At 37.3% G+C, this 8,675-nt stretch overlaps 1 pseudogene; it reads left to right on the top strand.

Moving 5' to 3' along the window:
* Positions 1 to 6,454: 6,454 nt before the first annotated feature.
* LOC103731042 lies at positions 6,455 to 7,469 on the top strand (annotated as a pseudogene).
* The last annotated feature ends 1,206 nt before the right edge of the window (positions 7,470 to 8,675 follow it).

The following is an 8,675-nucleotide window of genomic DNA, read 5'->3' as shown; positions in this document are numbered from 1 at the left end:
GAACCCGGGTCCTCTGCAGAGGCAGTTATTGCCCTTAACCACTGAACCATTTCTCCAGTCCCTTTATTTATTATTTTTATTTTATATGTGTGAGTGTATTGCCTGCATGTATGTAAGTGTAACTGTGTTGTGCAATGCCCACAGAGATCCAAAGAGGGAGTTGGATACCCTGGAACTTAAGTTACCAACAGTCATTAGCTGCCAAATGGGTGCTGAGAATTGAACCAGGTTCTTCTGCAAGAGCAGTCAGTGCTCTTAATCTCTGAGTAGTTTCTCTAGCCACTCCTTTTGCTATTTAACTTTGTTCAGATTCCTAGTTATATAACCTTTTGAGTTCTTAATACTGGTAATTTGTCTTTCTGGTTTCTCTTGGTAAGTATGGAAGGACATTTCTAAGTTTTAGTGATATTCCCACAGAGCCAGGTAGAGTAGTTTGTTTTTTGCTGTTGTTTAATTTCCCACTTTTTCCTTTATTGTTTCCTTTCTTATAGTATTATTTCATTTAACTTCAGTCTGCTCCCCTCCTCATCCTTCCTCCCCTCCATCTTCATTCTTCTTTCTCTTCCTCTTCTCTCCCTTTATCTCCTCCTTTATCTCAATCTCTATCTCTTTCTTGATTTCCCTCTTTCTCTTCTTCATGTAGAAACTGAGATAACTGGTATTCAATCTTTCAGTAAATTTTCATATCAGAGATCATAATATTGATCATTTGGTTGTAAATATTTAATTTTCATATATTTAACACAAACTTCTTTCTCCCTCATAAACACATGAAACAGTTATATGCTTTAATAGCTTTGCCTACTAATTTTATCAGCTATTGATTTTCTCCTCTTTCTATAAAATATTGTTCTGTTTCCTTTTCATTGTCTTGTAACTTTATCTTCTTCACTGCTGGATAGATTTTGATTTCTATAAACATTATTATTTCCTTGGAACTGTTTCCGTAGAAACATTTTTGTCATTTTGAAGCTTTCTTTTAAATTTTGTTTGTTCATATCAGAGCAAACTTTAGGTCTATTTTGTCCCATCACTGAGGTAATAGTTTTTTGTGTGTTCTATCTGATGCTTATCAGTCATCAGTGATTTGCTTCTTTTCTTGTCAAGAACATTGTTATACTTCAGGTCCAGACTTTCCTACCATGGCTGGTGTCAGGATGAGGAGAGGCAGAGGTATGATGGTTAGTGTTAACTGTCAACTTGACAGAATCTAGTCACCTGGGAGATGGACCTTTGAGTATGCCTGTAAAGGATCATTTTGACTTTGTTATGTAAAATGGGAAAATCCATTCATTGTGGCTAGCATCATTCCCTGCTGGAGTTCCTTAACTGAATAGAAAGAAAAAAGTGACCAGAACATGCATCCATTGTGCTCTGCTTCTTGACGGTTAATGCAAGGTGACCAGCAGACTCAAGCTCCTTCCACTATTACTTCCCCACTCTAGTGGACTGCAACTGTGAACTACAAGCCAAAAAATAACTCCTTTCTCCTTTAAGCTGTTTTTGTTCATCTTTAATTACAGCAACTGTGAAAGCAACTAAGGGTTAGTAAGGTGAAAATTGAGGTCAAGACCACTGATCTGGGAAGTTGTTCCTTTTTGTTATTATGCAGTTCTTTCCCCACCTTGAAAGGTGTCTTCACACATGTATGTTAATTAGTATGCAGGTGAAGTTTCATGGTGGATAGATTTACCCATCTTTGTCTCCCTCTTTCCATCCCTCCCTCAGCAACAATCTTAGGACACCGTTGGTTTCTCTTCTTCAAAAATAGTGTTCTGACAGTCAATAGTCAGTATCTGAAAACCTCTATTTTTTAATACTTTACTCCATATTTTAACTGTTTTAGATAATAAGGTAAAGCTCGTTAAGAGCACTATTAATTCATTATATATAATGGATCACTTTGTTTTCTCAAGATCTATTAGTTTCTTTTTACAAATTATTTTAAACAACAACATTGTTTCAGAAATCTACTTCAAAACATTTTCTAATTTGTAGCTGAGTTTAGAGAAACAGATGATTCTACATTGCTATTTGAAAATAACAATCCAATAAATTATTCCTCAAAAAATGAACAAAATAGCAAATTATAAACATATATATCTCTAGGCTACCAAGCCCATAAACAGTGTATTAAAGCACAAAAATTCAAATAAGGAATTTGGAGGTCAGTTATTTTCTAATGACTTGTGGAATAACTGCCTAAAGGATCTAATGCTCTTTTAGTGGGCCCGTTAATTGGACTGTAGGTTTTGGTTATTTGTTTGTCCATTATTATTAGTTCTCATCCTATTTAACAAACTTTTAACAGGCTGCCCCCAAAGGAAGTAATACTAAACAAGCTACTGAGTATATTTTTCTGCCATTTTGATGATCTTAATTAAAATCTTGTAGTTTAAAATCTACAGAAAAATTCTCCATAGGCTCTCCCCAATCTCTCATAAATAATCTAATACCAGTCACTAAAAGTAATTAATTTTTCATCACAATTTAGGATGAATGAATTCTCTATCTGTTCCAATAAAATGTGTACCATACTTAATTTATTCCTACTTTTTCACAAAAATAGAGAAGCAAAGTCTGAAATAGCTTTGCTTTTGAATGTCATTGAAAGCTGTTGCAAAGTATCAGTAGAATGAAACAGTTAAAATTTAGTAACTTTCATTATACAACAAATTTTATACCAGCATTTAACCTCTATATTGCAAATGTTACAGAATGTTGTATTTACATGAACCTCTATCAACTTCAGCATTATTGATATAGCTCAAAGTACACAATTTGTAGTAGCAATTTCTCTTAAATATGAGCTATTCAACCTATTTAAGGAAAATTCAATCAACATTACAATGTTTCTAAAAATTAGGGATCATGCACAGTATTCAAAAAATAAATATAAATTTTAGCATTGCTTTATTTTAATGGCACATGAATTAAAACTGCATCATAATGAAATTGCTGCTGAACATTCCCATTAATATCAAATGAATTCATTATGACCAGCACAGTTACAATGAATACTAAATGAATTAATAATAATGAACCATTTAAATTGTTGCCTAATTGTTTTATTTCATTTTTATGTATATTTTGGTCCTATTTTAACTGCTAGGTTAATAGACAATGACATTAAATAAATCATTTTCTTGCCTAGTGGTGGATAATAAGCTCACACTTTTTCTGATGATCTCTGTATTTCACTTCCCCCCTTTTATTATTATTTTCATTATTATTATTATTATTAATTATTATTTTAAAGAAAGGTCTCACTATGTAGCTATGGCTGAGCTGGAATATTCTCTGTAGACCAGGAAGTCCTCCAATTCACGTAGGTCCTGTCTGCCTCTGTCTCCCAAGTGTTGGAATTAAAGTCGTTTGCCACCATGCTCGACTGTATTTCAGCTTTTTTGTTTCACATTAATCTTTCTTTCTGTTGCCTTTTTCTTTGATATTGTGAGACAGACAATAGTTTAGCAAATGCAAACTTTAATTCATAATGAAGTTAAAACAAGATGAAGAGGAAGATTATGCTAAAGATATCGTGATTGCATGTCTCCATGAACCAAAGCACCTGAAACTGACAAATAGGTTCACACTTGATGCCACAAAAACACTAGTGAATAGGCAGCAACAAGAAAATTTTACTCCTTTTTTGTTTGTTCTATATCTTGTAGCATCAATTAGATGCATGTCATTTGTATAAAACGTTATTTGCTCTCCAATAAATACTTAATATAGTTAATTTTTACTATTATTACAAAGTTGAGATTTTTGATTAACCATTTGATCCTCTGTGTTTTGTGTTGTGTAGTGTGTGATGCTATATATGTGTGTAGTATGGTCATATGTATGTGTGTACACATGTATGAGAAAGCCCAAGGTAGATGTCTGGTGTCTTTATTTGATTGTTTTCAACCTTTGCTTTTTGAGAAATACTGCTCACTGAACTTGAAGCTTATAGATTTGCCAAGGTTGATTGACCAGTGACATCCTGGGATCCACCCATCTTCATTCTCCCTCCATAAATGGGGTTACAAGCACATACCACCATACCTGACATTTTTAATGGATTCTGTGGTTCCAAACTCAAGTCCTTGTGCTTGCAGGGTAGACATTTCATACTGAGCCATCTACCAAGCCCTAGTCATTCACTTTTTAAAATTATTTAGAGAAATGCAATATGGTTGTGACAAAATACGTGATGTAAAACAGAGGAATGATTTATTTTGCTCACGGTTTTAGAATTTAAGTCCACAATGTCAGGGAGGACATTGTGGAGCAGTGCAGCTCACATCATGGTGTCCAGAAAGTAGAAAAAGAAAGGCAAAGTTCAGGGCAACATGTGCCTCTTAAAGGCATGTGTACGGTGACCTCCTTCCTCCAGCTGAGTCTCAGTTTCTACCACCTCCAAACAGGCTAGTCATAATTTGAATGTTCTTATAGATTAAACAATTGATTAAGTCAGCTCCTATGAATTAATTACATCTGGAATTGCCTTTACAATTACACCTATAAATGTGCTTTACTAATTTTCTAGGCTTATTTCAAGCCTATAAAGTTGATAATCAATATTAACCATCATATCTGTTAAATCTGTAAACTATTACCATCTTTGTTAATGAGTAAGACTATTTTGACAAAGCCTTAGTCTGTTTTCCTTGGATTTGCTATTTTCTCCTGTACAAAATGATGGTCATAGTTTGTTCTCAATCTTCAGGTATGTTTTTGCCAAGTTCACATGATTAAGTTTTAAATGTTTAAACAATAATAAAAACTGAGATATTCTTTAATAATCTTGGCTGGCTTGTTTCAATGGATAGAAATCCCTTTCTATTATGTCTGTAATTATGTCAAGGAATGATCAAACAAAATTGAACTGAAGCAATGATCTTTAACATGTGTTGGCATTCTTTTTACCATATTCCCCTCATCTCATGTTGTTAAGGGCACATATATAGTCTTCATACACATTCAGGTTAAAGCTAAAGAAGATATATTGCTAGTTCCCTGTATCTTCAGGTTCCTAATCTACAGATCCTAACAGTCACAGATACAAAATATTAAAAATATATTTAAGTGGCTGGAGAGATGGCTCAGTGATTAAGAGAACTGACTACTCTTACAAAGGACCCAGGTTTGGCTCCCAGCACCCACATCGTGGCTAACAACATCCATAACTCCAGTTCCAGGTGATCCAACACCCTCTTCTAACATCCACTGGCATTATACAATACAGGTGCACTTACATACATGCAGACAATACACTCATACACATAAAATAGAAAATAAATAAAATAAAAGATACATATCTGTATGTGTGTGTGTCTGTGTAGATTTTTCTAAGTCAAAATTTCCTAACTAGTGTAATATGAAACTTATTTGCATATAATTTATATTATAATCATTATTAAAATCTCAAGAGAATCTCTCAATTATCATTAATGAAGATCCCTCATGCAACAGAGGGCCAGGACCACAACAGTTCACAAATGGCCAAAACACAAAGATTAAGAGTCTGCAGATTGATGGTCCTTGAACAAGACACCTATATTAAATTTCTCCCACCCAGGGCCCAGGGACCATTGTGGAAGAGGGGGAAGAAAGATTGTAAGAGCCAGGGAGGTACATAACCATATGGAAATAGAATCCTACAATCTCCTGAAACCCTACTCATATGATTCTTTGGCAAATATATCAGCATACAAAAGCTCCATGCAAAGTCAGACAGTCAAAAACTGAGCATAGAACTGGGGAAATGAACAGCAGACCCTAATCTTAGCTGAAGAAACATTGGCTACTGATTACCGCTAGGTGAGGAAGAGCTGATCTTCCTAAAACAAGAGCCTCTAGGTAGGCTGACTAGACCTCAGTGAATGGACTTGCACTGGGGAACATCTGGGGACACTGACTTGACACATTGGGCCTTAATACGGATGACAGAGTATATGGGTTCCAGTGCAGGGGCTATTGGAGGATGTTGGTGGGGATCGGGTATAAATATGATTAAGATTATTTGAGATATTCTGTATAAAATACACAAATATTTCAATAAAAATGGAAAAAACCTTAAGAGAAGATTTGGAATTAATGGGAAGATTGTATAGAATATTCAAACACTATACATGCCATTTTATATTAAAGATGAGGATTAAAAATACAGATCTTGGTATATGCGTGGACCTCTGGAACTGAGTGATTTCCCCCACAGAAACCAGGGAACAACTGTAACTTGATATCCACTACGTTTCTAGTGCTTTAGATTCCTTTACTAAGAAACATGTTTGTAGGTAAGATATCTCCAGAAATCAGCAGGATGAATTGCATCACAGAGGCTTATCGTAGGTATCAATGACTTTAAAAAAAAAAAAAAAACACTGAAAAAAATAAGGACTAGGCTCTCTGCTCCTCCCCATTCTAGAGACAACCACATCTTCTTGTGCAGTGCCTGCCTCGTCCCTGAGACACCATGGTGAAGGTCGGAGTAAACGGATTTGGCCATATTGGGCACCTGGTCACCAGGGCTGCCTTCAGTTCTGGCAAAGTGGAGATTGGGTTGCCATCAATGACCCCTTCATTGACCTCAACTACATGGTCTACATGTTCCAGGATGATTCCACCCATGGTAAGTTAAATGGTACAGTTAAGGCTGAGAATGGGAAACTTGTCATCAATGGGAAGGCCATCTCCATTTTCCAGGAGCGAGATCCCGCCAATATCAAATGGGGCGATGCTGGTGCTGAGCATGTTGTGGAGTCTACTGGGTTCTTCACTACCATGGAGAAGGCTGGGGTCCGCTTGAAGGGTGGAGCTAAGAGCATCATCATCTCTTCCCCTTCTGCTGATGCCCCCATGTTTGTGCTGGGTTTGAACTGTGAGAAATATGACAACTCCCTCAAGATTTTCAGCAGCACCTCTTGCACCACCAATTGCTTTGCCCCCCTGGCCAAGGTTATCCATAACAACTTCGGCATTGTTGAGGGACTCATGACCACAGTTCATGCCATCACAGCTACCCAGAAAACTGTGGACAGCCCCTCTGGGAAACTGTGGCATGATGGACTGGGTCTGCCTAGAACATCATCCCTGCATCCACTGGGGCTGCCAAGGCTGTGGGCAAAGTCATCCCAGAACTGAACAGGAAACTCATTGGCATGGCCTTCCGTGTTCCTACACACAAGGTGTCTGTGGTGGATCTGACCTGCCACCTGGAGAAAGCTGCTAAGTATGATGACATCAGGAAGGTGGTGAAGCAGGCATCTGAGGGCCCCCTAAAGGGCATCCTCGGCTATACTGAGGACCAGGTCATCTCCTGTGACTTCAAAAGCCATACCCACTTTTCTACTTTTGGTGCTGGAGCTGGCATTCCTCTCAATGACCACTTTGTCAAGCTCATTTCCTGGTATGACAATGAATTTGGCTACAGCAGCAGGGTGGTGGACCTCATGGTCCACATGGCCTCCACAGAGTAAGAAGCCCTAACAACCACTGACCCCAGCAAGAGGAAAAGTGAGGCCCTTAGCTGAGGGGGTCCCTGCCTTAACTCAGCCCCCAACACTGAGCATCTTCCTTCACAGTTTCCATCCTAGACCCCCTGAAGAAGGGGAGGGGCTTAGGGAGCCCTACTCTCTTGAATACCATCAATAAAGTTCACTGCACCCACCCACCCCCCAAAAATAAGGACTAAACACATGCTTTTAGATGAGGATTTCAGAAGGATTTTCATCAATGCTAGATACACATTCTAGGAACTGGGGACTAAGGATGATATCTGAAGGGAAGGAATGCTGCTTTGAGATTTGGACTCCAACTTACCATACTTGACAGAGAATAGAAAGATATTTAGATGACACCCGTTTTAAGAAAATTGGCTGTATTCCTAAACCTGCTACATAGAATCTTCATCATTTATCCATCATCCCTCTTGTGATGTTTTCTAATCACTGTTGTAAAACTTTCCATAGAAAGAAAGTTATCTTTTTGATGTACTTATTTTAGAGAATCATAAATTCATCTTCAGTCTCATGAATGTTGAATTTCGATTTTTCTTAATGTTTTATTGTATTTATATATTAATTTATTTATTGCATGCATGTGTGTATGCATGCATGCACAAGTGTGCATACATGCCATAGTGCTAGTGTGACTGTCAGATGACAACTTGCAGGAGTCAGCTTTCTTCTACCCTGTTGTTCCTGTTCTGGGAATCTCACTGAAATCATCAGTTTTAGGAGCAAGCTCCTTTACCACTGAGCATCAGTTCTAGGATGCAAGCAGTTCTTTACCATCAGTTCTAGGAGCAAGCTCCTTTATCTCCCTGGCCCAGAGATGATGGATTTCAAGAGACTCCTAAAGTTAAGAATGCCTAGTTACTCTGCACCAATTAAATTCAATTGTTTATTGTATTTTAAAAGAGGTATAGTTACTAAATTGCTAAGAAGTGGGCCCCAATTTATCATTGAATAAGAATTTAGTAAAAGTTTACGTGGAAATATACTCTGCGCTTCTTCTATTTGAAATTTGAGCACTAGAGTTTTCTTCTGAGTCATGACTAAGTACCTTTTATTGTCACCTACAAGAGTGTTATGCTGGGACTAGTGGCAGGGTCTGTAATCCCAGCTTTTAAGGAAGCTGAGACACAAAGATCCCAAGCTGTAGGCTTGTTTAAGCTATAGCGT

The sequence above is a fragment of the Nannospalax galili genome, unplaced genomic scaffold, assembly GCF_000622305.1.
Source record: "Nannospalax galili isolate Female #2095 unplaced genomic scaffold, S.galili_v1.0 scaffold173, whole genome shotgun sequence".
Lineage (NCBI taxonomy): Eukaryota > Metazoa > Chordata > Mammalia > Rodentia > Spalacidae > Nannospalax > Nannospalax galili.
The sequence above is the reverse complement of the archived record's forward strand: the minus strand, read 5'-3'. Positions and strand labels throughout refer to the sequence as shown.